The 15,913-nt window shown below is 34.9% G+C and overlaps 1 long non-coding RNA gene across 1 annotated transcript; it reads left to right on the plus strand.

Moving 5' to 3' along the window:
- Positions 1 to 1,956: 1,956 nt before the first annotated feature.
- Positions 1,957 to 13,492, plus strand: LOC127158741 (uncharacterized). The gene is made up of 3 exons (XR_007826256.1): positions 1,957 to 2,741; positions 2,822 to 2,879; positions 12,233 to 13,492. It is a non-coding gene; the product is annotated as an uncharacterized LOC127158741 (long non-coding RNA).
- The last annotated feature ends 2,421 nt before the right edge of the window (positions 13,493 to 15,913 follow it).

A 15,913-nucleotide genomic window follows, 5' to 3' on the forward strand; every position in this document is an offset into this window, starting at 1 on the left:
CCTTTCTGACAGTGTGTTTGTTTGAAATCCCGACAGCCTACAAGTGAGAGGACCCATCTTCAGCCACAAGAGAAGAAGCTGTCTCATGATTCCGAGGCACACGAGGTGCATGTAATCGAGCGGGAAACCAGAGACCATATCTACGGATGTTTCTTCAAGAGGTGATGGACCATGGTGATGATCAGAATCTGTCTTGTTTCTGAAACTCTCATTTGTTCTCAAAGGCATGTCGTTTCTTGGAAATGTCATTCTATTTTCTAGGTACACACCATCCTGTGTGCATTTGTCACATCCGTGATAGCCTGTGTGACCTTTAACATTTTTTAGGAATGCACGGGCAGGTGCATCGCAGACCATCGAAGAGATACGTAAAGTTAACATCACTCCTTCAAATTCAAATCCATTAGCCAAGTTGTTAACATCAGAGATAAAATCTTCAAGATACTCTGCAAGTGATGTTGGTTTACACGTGCCACAAAATAAACCTATTGTCACCGGTTCATCTTGTTTGATATTTTGCAGTGTTCCTAGGATGGGCCAGAACTGTGTTGTCGAGCTCTTATACAAGGGCAAACCATCAATATTGACCTGAAGGTCCAATGTGTCAATGTTGCGCAGAAGGTCAACATTCTGATGTAGCACCTCTTCAATTGAATTCAGCACTCCGAAATGGAAATACTGGCCACCAGCCTTGTCCTGAATTTCAGGGTTCAAACGCATAGTTCCTAGCAGAGTCCTGGAGTCTTTTGGAAGATTTAAATTGTGCAGCCGTAGAATGTGAAGCAGTGAATTCAATGCCACATGTGTGACTTTGTGTTCAGTTGCCCAGGTTGCCAAATCTTCCTCTAGAGAAATTGGATCAGTTTCTGATTCCGATTCTGTGTCTGATTCACTGTCCTCAGAAACATTTTCTATATTGACAGCTTCAGTCTCATCAATATGAGAGACCCAGTCCATATACGTTTCTTCGTCAATTTGATCTTGACGGGTGTTACTCTGCATGTAACCTAACTCATTCTCATAAGTTGGTGCCTGTATCGTCCGCAGTTGTTTATCCACCTTGTCCTTGGCCTTTCTTCGCAGTGTCCAATAGGATGGTTCATTCGAAGCCATAGTAGTAAGACCTTAACACAAACAAACCCCCTTTTTTTTTTTTTTTTTACTGGCCTACCGATACATGTGCATTAACATTTTTGATATACATACCTTTAGTTGGTGAACAGATGATTGTAGATAACTTTCTGTAGTAAAATTAAACAAAGGACATGGTTAAATACTGAAATTTACATAAATACATTTTAAATTAATACATTTTGACTTTTGTATTCATACATTTTATGATTTATGAAAAATGGTGTATATCTGATTTAAATCAAAGATTAAATATGGCGGTCTTCCTAATTTTGTCACCCATGCAATCGTGAATTTCATTCTTGGCTATCCAAGTAGTACTATAACTATCCCCATATTCAGCTGCACTCAAGAGATGTGCTCACATAATTATACATAACACACACATACAAGTTTTGTACTAGTAAGATATGACTAGTAAAAAAAATCATATGACTGTAAAGGCCGTTTATTTGATCAAGGTACACTAAATATATTTTCAAATAGAACAGTTTATTCTTTCTTTATTTACATTTTTAATTTTACAGCATTTTTGATTAAATGATTTGCTATAGCAAGTCATTTCCTTCTTGTCTAAATGCATTTATGTACACTGCTGTTCAAAAGTTTGGGATCAGTAAATTTGTAATGTTAATTTGGATCATTTATTTGATCCAAAAAAAATTTATATATATAACTGCAAAATAAATTTTAATGTGAAAATACCCGATTTAAAGCTATTTTATGAGAAGGTAACAAGTAGACATTATAAATTGTAGGTTTAGAAGGAATCATTTTATTTGATTCAACACAAAATGAATTTAATCGTGTTTTTTTTTTTTTTTTTTATAACTAATTAAATGTTGTTATTATTATTAATTAATTGAACTTAAGTTAAACTGACAGCCCTAATTTTAATATACTTTACAATACAATTTATTTTTTGTGATGCAAAGCTGAATTTTTAGCATCATTATAATATTTTGTTGGAAACTGCAAAATAGAAATCTTTTGTGACAATGTAGACTACTTTTCAAAAGTTTAGGCTCAGTAAAGATTTATATTGTTAGAAAAGATTTACATTTTGAATAATTGTGTGTGTTTTTTTTTTTTTTTTTTTTTTTTTTTACTTTATATTCATCAAAAAATCCTGAAAATGTATCACCGGTTCAAAAAAATAAAAAATAAGCAGCACAGCTGTTTCTAGCATTGATGATAAATCAGATATTAGAATGATTTCTGAAAGATCATGTGCCACTGAAGACTGGATTAATGATGCTGAAAACCCATCTTTGGTCACAGAAATTATATTGTGAAGTATATTAACATGCTATTTTTCACCATTTTTTCACCCTGTATAAGAGACTTATTTAAAAACATTTAAAATCCCACTGGTCCCAAAATTTTGAACGGCAGTGTACTTCATGTTAATCTAATGTTAAATTGAGTGTTGAATTGCGCTTAGTCTCGCGAGATTTTAATTGTGTCATTTGTTTGAAGGCAGGCGATTGGCTGTTCGGTGCTGATGTTGCGCTTTCCTGTGCGCGCTGCAAGAACACGGCATCAAATCCCTAGTCGACGAAGAAAGTTGATGATCAGCGTCGGGGTACATTACTAGCAAAGCCGGTCTGGTATGGTTTGGTCAACTTGCATTCGTGAACCGTGAGTTTGCACTGTCGTCACTGAATAGACTCCTTTTGTGATTCATCAGAATGCGTCTTAATGCTATCTGGAAACGGGGCCTGCGCTTGGATGTCATCGTCACGAAGGTAACCATGTTTAACACGACCTGTTAACTATGCATGATGAGAAATGGTGGGCCTTATATAATGACCATTATGTATGTTTGGTGCTTGTGGACCTTAATCCGTGGACATGTTATTGGGGTCGCTGCTATAACCTTAGCTCTGTTAAATTTCTTACAATTCGCCCCTTGTAACGTCCGCTAATACAGTTAAAGGAGTGAATGAAAACGAGTGAGCGATTTTGGACTGCTGTTATTTAAATAGGAGTGGATGAGTGCAATCGATAGCGTCCACTATGGTTTTGGACACTTATACAAATGTGTGTCCCATCAAAAAGTGCCCTATCGAGCAGCGACTTTAGATTCAGCACAGGTGCCAAGTAGAGCGCAGCACTTCAACTGTATGCTGCGTTTAAGCCATATGATAATTAACGTTACCGTAATTTCGAAATGATAACACCTGACGTTCTACTCGGAGCTGTTCACGTCCTCGAAAGTATGCTTTTTCCATGGCAACACTATCAACGCCTAAACAATCTATAGGTTGGTCATATGGTGCAAGTTGTAGCTCTCAGAAGACTCCCAGTTCACAAGTTGTAATTACAAGTTATACTAGGACGTGAATGCGTTACTTTTCTACAACTTCACGCTTCACAACTTCAAGTTTCTACACGTCAAGTTTTTACAACTCTCCTAATTAACGTTACGCGAATTCCGATATTGCGTGAACGCACCATTTTGCGTTACTTTTCTCGGCGCTGATAGGTCGAAACCATTCAGTATTGAGCATAGCAACGCCTCAGATTTTCCTGCCTCGACCTGTGATTGGAGCCCGTCAAAATGGCGTTTACATGAATGAGATACTATCAGTCAGCTGTTTTGTGAGGAAAGACAAAACGCGCTCTTAGGAACACTTAAGTATTTCGTTTCAGAGAGGTTGTTTGTATTTGTAACTTTAATATTTAGTGTGTGTCTGTCTGTACATGTATAATAATAATTAATTTTAATATAATTAAACTTCAAGAGATCAAAAGGCTGATTAATCCGTGTAAAAGTTACTTACCAACAACTTGAGGAACTGACGACAAACTACAAACAAACTTAAAGCCGACTAGTAATTAACTTGTTAAACAACAGTAGTAAAAAAAAAACGGGTATAATGAATGAACAAGAACTTCATATATATATAACTGATGCTATTTACTGGTTATTTGTGTGGAAAAAAGATCGAAAATGTTGAGGGTACAGTAAGCCTTTGAGTAAGCTGAGGAAATCACGACGTCATCTGATGCAAATTAGAATGGTCACCGTGTATCCCAACAAACATGAGACGTCCACCCGACGTGCAGATCACGTCTATATTGCGTCGGTCGGTCCAGGACCATATTTGTACTTCTACACGACGTGCAAATCCAGTACAGTATCTGGACGTCGGACTACGACGTCCCTTGGACGTAGATATGCAGTTCAAAATTTGAACGTCTATTAAGGGGTTTTCCTGGACGTCTGTATAACGTGCAGAACAGGTTCAGGAAATCGACTTAAGAACTTTTTATACAATTAAACATGACAAAGTTCTGACTTAAAAAAATTGTAAATATCATTTTTATAAAACATTTACGTGTTAAAACAGTGTAATATTTGTATAAAAACATCATGTCAGTAACATAATGCGGCCATTTAATTATTTTATTAATATTATTAATATTATTATTATTATTTTTTTTTTTATGTGTAGTATTTTTCACTGGGACATTGACAGAAACAGCCGCTTACATCTATGTGTGTGTGATTAAGTTAAGTTAAAGTTTAAGTTAAATAGATGTAAAGAGATTTAAATATAATAGATAAATATATTTAAATATTGAATAATAATACAGAATATTAACACAATATTATTGTTTATTATATATTTTAATAATAATAATATATTTAATAAATAAATGTAAATTTAATTTAATAAATAGATCTCTATTTAAATGTGCGCTCGTGTGAGGGGCATTAACGTAGTGACGTAAACGTGATGGCGCAAGCAGCCGCGAAGACGGAAGATATTGATATTGTGTATTACCAAAGACTGAAGATATAACCACCACGATAGATCCGTCGTGTAATTTATTTAACTTTACGTTAAGGACACTTTATAAAACCTACAGAGGATGGGACCCAACCTGACCAAGGAACAGCCTTCACAACACAACGCTGCTATTTGGAAATTTAAACAGTAACGGTCTCTAACGGTCATCTGAGAGACGGACGGGTGCTAAGCCGAAGGTAAGCGATATAAATGTACCTTTATTCGTCGTTTTGTCAATCTAATGTTACATTTCACTTTAGATGTATTTTGTTCTGGGTTATTACGATTTCAAATTCAACTTTTTGCAATTTTTATATCTCCCTGTTGGTTAATTTGCGCGGAAAGTGGTCAGTGAAGTTACAGTCTGAGGTAAATTTATGTTGATCCCTTTTAATTGTCTAAACTAGTCACTAAAACACGTAACTTCACAATAATGTAAGATTTTCAAAACTTTATCTTGTGTTAAGTGTGTGTTCTTGTAGTAAAATAGACTTTCAGTAAATTCACTAAAGACTAAATATAAGTCTGGCAGTTTTTTCTGATCATATATTTACCAAAGAGGTCATAATGAGCATTGTGAAGCTATATTTGTAGTTATAATAATAATAATCATTTATATTTCAATTTTGTTTTCAGGGCAGTTCATGAAGATGAGATGTTTTGTCAACCTGGACAGAAGTTCCACCTGCCACACCAGACTCTCTGCTGTATACGGAGGCCTGTCCACTAGCACATGGGTTTTTGGAGCCAGGGACCTCTTGCAGGGAAGAAGATTTTCCAAGGAGCCCCTCACAAATATAACAGTGTTTAAGGCTAAAGTTAATGTGGATAGGAGTATAATGAACATAATATAATTGTTTTATTGGTGCAAATTGTCCCTATTTTATATGAACTGTGTAATAATACAGCACAATATAGGCCTAATTTACCATATTTTCCAGACTTTACACCAGGTCAGGAAAAAAACATGCATAAGTTGCATTGGTGTATAAGGCACATTTTAAAATAATAAATAAAACAAATGTTAATAAACTTAACAAACATTATAAACAATGTAAACATGTAATTTACTTTTCCAAATAATTTAAATTAATTGCCATTCAGAACAGATATATATATATATATATTAGGGGTGTGATGAGACACTTATCCCACGAGACGACATGAAAGTGGGTTCACGAGAACGAGACGAGAATTTTAAACTTTTCTTAAGAAATCCTCAATGATTAAAATATAGGGAAAATAGTCTTTTATTCAACTGAAAAAGACAAAATGCAAAAAACATTTAGGTGTATTTTGAACTTTATGAAATTAAACTTCTATTTTAATGGAATAATATGCAGTAATAAACAACATTTAAACAAGAGCTTCACGATTCTGGATAAATTGCAAATCCCACTTGTTTTTAAGAAATTGGAGATCACGATTCTAGAGAAAAAAGATTGGAAAACTAAACAAAATAACAATTTACTAGTGGTTCTGACAAACTATTCACTGCTTAAGACTTTTAAAAACATATTCATTTAAACAAAATAATAATAATAATAATAAAAACATTTAATGAAGGGAGTCAGTGTCTCACTTCATTAAGACTTGTTTGACTATTGAAATTTCCTGAATGAATGATTCAATGACACACTTTTTTTTTAAAATGGGCAATTGTCGCCACCTCCTGGCGGAAGAGGTTAAGCGTTACTATACATACAAGATAGTTTCGTTTTGATCGCTACTGTAGAAAATAAGTGTTTATACCCTAACTATAAACTTTAATCCCAGTACTTCTGTTACTTAAATGTCTGTTACACAGCAATAATGATTATAATGTGGTTGAAAAGATTGTTTGTGTTGTTCTTTCTGCATTCACATTTACCCTCTGATTCATTAACATGGGCATCGACAAAACGAGCCATTCATTACAAGCAATATTTATTTTAAATTAAGCCTATCACAAACTTATTTAATATGATACTGAAACTGCTAAACTTTTTTTTTAGTATGTACAGAAGGTTTTAAACTTCTCTTGTGTCAGAATTAGACGTTTTTTTCCCCCTCAGTTCAGCTCCAACAGGTGAACATAATGTATGTTTTGTATGTTATTTGTTACAGTTGTTATCCACTGAAAATACGTCCACAGTGACCAGATCTTAACTAAATTTTAACCTTCTAGAGGTGTCCTGTGAATGTCAATATTGGACGTCCAGAAGACGTCATAAAAAGACGTTGTAAAAACTTTCATTCTGGCTCTTCAGGGGACGTCATTTCAACGTCCGACAAAGACGTTGAAATGACGTCGTTTGGACGTACTTTTACTCATTCATTACAATTAATATTTATTTTAAGTTAAAATTTAAATGTTTTCATGGTTTTTGTACACTGTGTCTGTAAGTTCATTTACAAGTACAAATAAAAAATGATAATAAAATAAACATGATTTTTACTTGAATGCAGCCTAAGAGTGTATATATTATGTCCAGAAACAGTATAAATGACATCTAAATGAGACTGCAGTTGACCTTCTAAGACGTTGAAAATACGTCCATAATGACCAGATCTGAACTAAATTTTAACCTTCTAGAGACGTCCTGTGAACGTCACTATTGGACGTCCAGAAGACGTCATGAAAAGACGTTGTAAAAACTTTCATTCTGGCTCTTCAGGGGACGTCATTTCAACGTCCAACAAAGACGTTGAAATGACGTCGTTTGGACGTACTTTTGCTCAGTGGGATATATAGCCTATGGTCACGTGACCTATTTTATAGCGTATTTTTTTATTTATTTTATTTGTTTTTTTTTACATTTTTCCTGATCTAGATACAGAAAACCCAATGTGCTCATGATTAAATAAGTTATTTATATTGCTACATTTCAATGATTTAATATTACTTAGTACAGTTTTTTTTTTTTTTTTTTTTGGATTGAGGGTTACCTCAAGAGCATAATGTCCAGGACTACCGGGTTTTTATACTTTTAATTACCACATGTCAAAGATATTTTAAAATCTCTTTATATCCTGGTTCAGTAGTAGTTATTTTTAATAGCAATTCTAATTTAATTTAACAACCAATCCTGAGAAATGATGAAAATTATTGAAATATGTACATTTATAATTTTCTTTCTGTATATCACATTACACTTGGCCTAAATATTTAAATACCACACAATATAAGAATCATTTGCCACAGAATAAAGACAAAAAAAAAACAACAAAAAAACAAAAAACAGTAGAATAGCAAAAGAACAGATAAACTGCCATAGCTTCATACAAAAATAATACTGCAGTTATATTCCATTGCTCCTATAACAGTTAATCCAGTCTTGAGTCCTGATTTACAGTGGATCTCTGATGCCCTGAAAGTATGTTATTTTTTTTTTTTTTTTTTTTTTTTTTTTTTTTTTTTATAAAGACAAAATATTTTTGAGTATGTAGTGGAATAGTAGGCTAGCTTTGGGACATACTACTTTGTCATAGCTGCATCCTCTAAGGACACGCTGTTGCTTAGTTGTGTGCATTCTCTTTACTGTTTAAACTGCCCTGTCAATCATATTGTCACAGTTAACGTAATCCACATTTAGTTTAATTTGATTTTATACTGTCGCAGGTCTGAACCCTTCTCATGTATTTGCATAATGATGCGTTTAAAAAAAATGACCAAAATATAAACATTAGGTAAATGTTGCAAGCTGTAGATGAAATGTATAATGTGGATAACTTTAAATTTTTTTTTTTTTAGGTTTGGCATTATCACTAAACCTGTCCGCCAGTCTCGCATATCCGCCATGTTTATAGTTTAACAAGGAGTTTAGCTTCATCACTGAAAAAAAAAAAAAAACCTCTCCTACCTGCAGCCTAAAGCTGGCTGCACACTAGAGGATTTTAAGGCCAATTTTAAGCCCGATTTGCACCCCTGAACGATCGGGGGGTGTGGCCTGATTGGAGACTTGTGGCAAAAAAATTTTGTCCAAAAAATCCTCTGTTGTGTGGTGTCATTACGATTACTTACCTGCTCCCGATCAAGACGAAGCGTCCCGACCTCAAATTTTAAATATCAAACATGTTTGATATTTAGGATTTTTGATTTAGCTGCCTCTGACGTGATACCCGTGATAGCCCATGAGAGCGAGCAAGCGTCACTTACCAGATGTTGCGTGCTTCTATAGCTGAAATCATGGGCGTAAATTTCATTTAACAGTAGGGGGGGACAATAAATATAAAATTTCTCATGAGCAATTTTTGAAGGGGACACAAATAATACAGTCAAATTGTACTAATAAAGATATGTCCCCACAGTGAAAAACTTTGCTTTTATCATTATTATTGTAGCATGGAGACATTATGGTTATTTTCAAAGTTTTTCTCAGGTTCAATGACAAAGCAGATTTTTCTTCAAAACTATTTATTGCATTGTTTATGTTGTTTACAGTCAAGCCATTAACATACAATAAAATTTAAACATGACTGTTATTGTGAAAAAGATATATAAAATAAGTAATGTTTTGTAACAAAATCAATTATTAAATAATTAATTTACAGTAACTGCTCTATGTATAAATAAAATAAAATAAAATAATCATTCATTATCCCTTCAATAAAAGCACCACATTTACCTGACACTGTACATCTGATTGACCCTGGTCTACCTGTCCCTCAATAATTTCTGTCTCCTTTGCCTGTGATTGATATTGTGACATTAGTATTTTCATAAGCACCCATTCTTAAAGCCAAATTGCCTTAATATGTGAACTTGTTGTACTTACTTGGTGTTTAGGTGCACTGAAAAATGATCTTATGTCCATTTTTCTTTTCTCTGTCATTTTATCTATGACACTGCAAGGCAAGTTTATTTATACTGTAGGACATTTCATACACAATTGTAATTCAAATTGCTAAATAAAGAAAGTAAAACTATCATAAAAAATAATCACAACAATAAAAACAAGGAATTAAAAAAAGGTTTAAAATTGTATTTAAAATTAATTAAGACACTTAGAACAGGATAGATATTGATTATACAAAAAAATACAGTGGGGTCAGTTCGGACGTAGCACAGTGCTCATTTAGTAAATGCACAGCTGAACAATGGCATAATGTTAAGTTAACATTATGCCAAGTCGTCACAAATAAAACAATGCATGGGAAACGGCTTTGCTGTGTTAGTTGCAGTGCACTATGCAACAAGCTAACGTTAACTAGATAAGTAATAATTAAAAAAATTACATCGGTAATCAGCATTTTTGCCACAACTAATTTCTGAATGAGTCTGCATCAACTACATTAAAGAGAATTGCTTTATTTAAAGTGAATAAAATACCCTACTTACTGGAGTTCAACATTAATTGAGCCACAGCCACACACCTGACTTGAACTGGGAAAGCCCTCGGATGGGGGGGGGGCATGTCCCATGGCTGAAATGTGACGGCCACAAAAATGCCACAAAGCAGAATACATCCCCTATATTCTTCTTCATACTTTGTTTTTAACAGTGAAACAGAACACGCACTGGGAGAGCCAGCTTTAAACCTCCATTATCTTTTTTTTTTTTTCTGTCTCTAGTCACGTTTGATCTCGTATCACTGTGAAATCGTTCCTACAGTCAACAAATGTGTGTATTTACGGTCTGGTCGAATCATCTAGTGTGCATGTTCAGAGGATTATAAGGCTAAACATCTGTAGAAAGCGTCTTCATGTCTGTGGTCTCCTATGGTTTTAAGACAGCTTTAGTAATCCTGAAGACATTGATTAGCTTGTTCAGGTGTTGTTGATAAGGGTTGAAGCTAAACTCTGCAGGGCAGCGGCACTGTAGGAGCGACATTGCCTGTCCCTGCTTCTGCATCGATTCTAACCGGAAGTAGTAGACCAGGGATTCTCAAATCTGGACCACGAGATCCATTTTCCTGGAGTTTAGCACTAACCCTAATCAAACACACCTGAGCATGCTAATTAAGGTCTTCAGGATCATTAGAGAATCACAAGTAGGCAAGTTTTATCAGGGTTGGAGCTAAACTCTGGAGCACATTGGCCTTCCAGGGTAAGATTTGAGGAACTTTTAGTAGACCATCTAGGAATCTCTGGCATATTCTTTTCTAGGCCTGTCGCAATAATCAATATATTGACTTATTGCAAAATATATGTACATGACCTCAAACATTTTTGGTGACGCAATTTTTTTCTCCATTATATTAACATAAAAGTTGATGTCACCATGTTTTTCCCACTTGCGCCTGTGTCATTTGCAGCTTCTCGTATATAATGTGGTGTAGTCATGAGGTGCTATCTATGGCCTTGTTTAGGGATCTGTGCCTTTGTGCAATAGAACTGCTGAGTAAGGATTGTGTTTTTCAGCAATAGTGTGCACCCTTAAATTACAGCGAAAAGAAGGTCAGGGAAAAAATCTGTAGATGGAGAAAAAAAAAAGGTTGTCGTTGTGCACTTTGCACTTTTTGTTAGAAAATGTTTATTTATTATTTATTCAAGTTTTTTAAGGTATCTAATGTTTTGATAATTTGATACTTAATTTTTATGATCTAAATATTTATTTGAAAGTGTTTAGGCCAGTGCTCTCAAACTCAATTCATGGAGGGCCACAGCTCGGCACATTTTTGCTCCAACCCTAATCAAACACACCTGATCCAGATAATCAAGGTCTTCAGGATTACTAGAAACTCCAAGCAGGTGTGATCTTGAGCTGGATGGAGCTAAACTCTGCAGAGCTCCACCCTCCAGGACTTGAGTGTGAGGCCTCTGGTGTAGGCAATCGCAGAACCTGATTTTACCAAGTACGACATGTTCCTGGATCAACATCTTTGTTGACCCTGGAACAACATTGTGATTAACCAATCAGATTTGAAAAAACAGTTTATAGTTTTTGTGAAGTTTAGGCTTACAGTCAGTGTTTGGTGCTTGTACATCAGTGTCATTCATCTATCATTTCCTCTGATTTTAGGGATTACTCATGGGTAAGTTTAGGTTTAGGTGTAGGGATGTGGTCAAGATTAAATTTTTGGATTAAAATGTTGTCCCAGGGTCAACAAAATATGTTGACCCAGGAACACATCTAACTCAGCAAAATCAGGACGTGCGTAGGCAATCTATTATATTAATGTAGGCAGTTATATTATGATTATTCAGTGGCATATAATGGTCTTAAAATGACTAATAATATTGCTTATACAGGTCCACTGTAGGATCTTTTTTGTATTTTTTTTTTTTGTTTGTTTGTTTTTTTTAAACCTTGTATGTATTAAATCTGTTCCTTTCATACATGAGTGATGTGTCTGCGACATGATTTCCTTTTTCTCTAGTATCCTTAATTCTGCCGCCTTGGGTGCACCAACTGTGGAAGCCTGACCTAGTGAGGACCCTCTCTTCCATCCTCCGCCATTGAACCTTTTATCACACTTGGACAAGGTAATGAATTGAGGATTTTGTTGTCAATCAGTGAATGTTTTTAGTTTGGGCTGCAACTAGTATTTGAATTATTTTTCAGATTAGTTTGATAACTGCTATATACAGGGTGTCCGCGGGTCCTTAAAAAGTCTTAAAATGTCTTAAGTACCATTTTCCTAATAAATATTATTTATTCCTTAAATATTTTGGTCACATTTTCACCAAAATATCTTAAGTCTGATGGACCCAATGACTGTTTTAAAATCACCCCCGCGGTGATTACTGCAGCATCATCAGACAGAATTGCAGTAGCAGAATATTGGTTGAACTATCTTTTTTCTGTATATAAGTGATTTCAGTAATTATAATAATAAATATAGGTCGAGCTAGCTGACCACCAACCTTCGAGCTAGTTTGTTTTATTTTTTTGCTTGCCCGAACAGCCTGATTAAAACTTAAGTGACAAAAAATAAGCAGCAAGGCACCAAACTCAAGAATCATTCTTCTGATTTTAACACATGCAACGTAAACAGCGATTGATAATCGATAGTATATTTCTGGTATCAAGGTCACGCTGCCTGTCTCTTTGTGAGAGACTTTTAAAACATCACACATAAAGAAACTCAGAAGAAACGATTTCAAAATGTGTAGTTTATTTATAACATGATACAGTTCAGTAACATACAAAGGGAGCTATTTTGCTGAATATTCTCATGATTGTAAATGTTACATTCATTTTAGTTTAACATGTAGTTAGTCAAGTAGTCCAGTTACTTACATCTTAGACACAATATTTACCGTTTTGTTTCAGCAACGAAAATGGTTCCAATTCAAACAAGGATCACAGAAGTATAGCACATTCTCCAAGCAACACTGAATGATTTTATTGAATGATTCATATTTTTTTTAAGGAATCAGTTGTATGAAACGCTTAATGCTCATTCGTTAAGTGACCTACTGCCACCTGCTGGTAGTTTAGTATGTTTAATAGTATGCTTTTTCACCCCAACATTTCTTATTTGTATATTCATAAATATATTTGAAACATTAATCTCATAACATTATTTATTGCAGTTGTGATTTTCCAGTGTAAATTATTTAATCTGACTGGTAACCGCTATAGAATTTATTGATACATTGTAATAATTTGACTTGAAAGCATACATTTAAAAAAAAAAAAAAAAAAAAAAAAAAAAAAGGGTATTTTATAAAGAAAATGTGATTTATGTTAAAGCTGATAGAACACTGATGAAAATATTGCTTCAAAATAAATAGTTTACACCACTAAAATCTCGGTAATGTAGTACTTTTATGGGGATATTTTGTGTGGAATATCGTCTCCTGATATGCATATTTACATTACAGGTTTAGGTCTTAAATTTCGGAGGTGGTATTAAAAAAGTCTTAAGTTTTAATGCAGAGTTCTGCAGAAACTCTGTATATAACATTTTGTTTGTTTATTGAAAATATTTTATTCCACATCGTGACCATGCTGTTTTTTCCCCCAGAATGTAATGTTTTCATTTAAACCCTTTTGTGCTTAGTTTGCAGGATAGCCAGAACTATTAAAATACAAAAATATAATGTAAATCATCTGAATCAACTAATTAACTCTAAACACCTGCAAAAGATTCCTGAGGCTTTTAAAAACTCCCAGCCTGGTTCATTACTCAAAACCGCGATCATGGGTAAGACTGCCGACCTGACTGCTGTCCAGAAGGCCATCATTGACACCCTCAAGCAAGAGGGTAAGAGACAGAAAGAAATTTCTGAACGAATAGGCTGTTCCCAGAGTGCTGTATCAAGGCACCTCAGTGGGAAGTCTGTGGGAAGGAAAAAGTGTGGCAGAAAACGCTGCACAACGAGAAGAGGTGACCGGACCCTGAGGAAGATTGTGGAGAAGGACCGATTCCAGACCTTGGGGGACCTGCGGAAGCAGTGGACTGAGTCTGGAGTAGAAACATCCAGAGCCACCGTGTACAGGCGTGTGCAGGAAATGGGCTACAGGTGCCGCATTCCCCAGGTCAAGCCACTTTTGAACCAGAAACAGCGGCAGAAGCGCCTGACCTGGGCTACAGAGAAGCAGCACTGGACTGTTGCTCAGTGGTCCAAAGTACTTTTTTTCGGATGAAAGCAAATTTTGCATGTCATTCGGAAATCAAGGTGCCAGAGTCTGGAGGAAGACTGGGGAGAGGGAAATGCCAAAATGCCTGAAGTCCAGTGTCAAGTACCCACAGTCAGTGATGGTCTGGGGTGCCATGTCAGCTGCGGTCAATGCAGCTAGCTATCAGGAGATTTTGGAGCACTTCATGCTTCCATCTGCTGAAAAGCTTTCTGGAGATGAAGATTTCATTTTTCAGCACGACCTGGCACCTGCTCACAGTGCCAAAACCACTGGTAAATGGTTTACTGACCATGGTATTACTGTGCTCAATTGGCCTGCCAACTCTCCTGACCTGAACCCCATAGAGAATCTGTGGGATATTGTGAAGAGAAAGTTGAGAGACGCAAGACCCAACACTCTGGATGAGCTTAAGGCAGCTATCGAAGCATCCTGGGCCTCCATAACACCTCAGCAGTGCCACAGGCTGATTGCCTCCATGCCACGCTGCATTGAAGCAGTCATTTCTGCAAAAGGATTCCCGACCAAGTATTGAGTGCATAACTGAACATAATTATTTGAAGGTTGACTTTTTTTGTATTAAAAACACTTTTCTTTTATTGGTCGGATGAAATATGCTAATTTTTTGAGATAGGAATTTTGGGTTTTCATGAGCTGTATGCCAAAATCATCAATATTAAAACAATAAAAGGTTTGAAACTACTTCAGTTGTGTGTAATGAATCTAAAATATATGAAAGTCTAATGTTTATCAGTACATTACAGAAAATAATGAACTTTATCACAATATGCTAATTTTTTGAAAAGGACCTGTATATATATATATATATATTGCATTTGAACAGCATTTTAAATATTACAATTATAGTCGAATACATAGTTTCCTGTGTATGAAAACATATATATATATATATATATATATATATATATATATATATATTTATAGAATACTGTAGTCGAAGACCCCATTTGAAGCTAAACACAGATGTTTAAATGGACCTACTATGGATAAAAACGGCTATGATCACTCTACTAAAGCATCAATTTGATTTAAACAATAGGTCTACATATTCACGTATGCTGTTTATAGTGGACGTATTGTATTAGCCCTACAGTTACAGCATGAAATGTTATTTAAACCTAATACTATTAACATTTTTACATAACCATTTTTATTTCATCTCACAATTCTGACTTTTTTTGCATCACAAATGCAAGTTTGTATCTCCTAATTTGGAATTTATAACTCGATTTAACTCCAAACTAGTGAGTTTGTTCATTCTGATGGGGAAAAAGCCAGAAGTGTGGTATATAAACTCCTATGCTGAGCCGAGGGGAAAGAGAGAATGTTTTTCCTCATTAGAATTGTGAGATATAATCTCGGGAATGGCGAGAATAAAATCAGAATTTTAAAATATAAGATATAATTTTACCTTTTTTATTCTTTTATTCCAGGTCTCCATAGACTTACTACT

This window comes from Labeo rohita, unplaced genomic scaffold (assembly GCF_022985175.1).
Source record: "Labeo rohita strain BAU-BD-2019 unplaced genomic scaffold, IGBB_LRoh.1.0 scaffold_1672, whole genome shotgun sequence".
Taxonomy (NCBI): domain Eukaryota; kingdom Metazoa; phylum Chordata; class Actinopteri; order Cypriniformes; family Cyprinidae; genus Labeo; species Labeo rohita.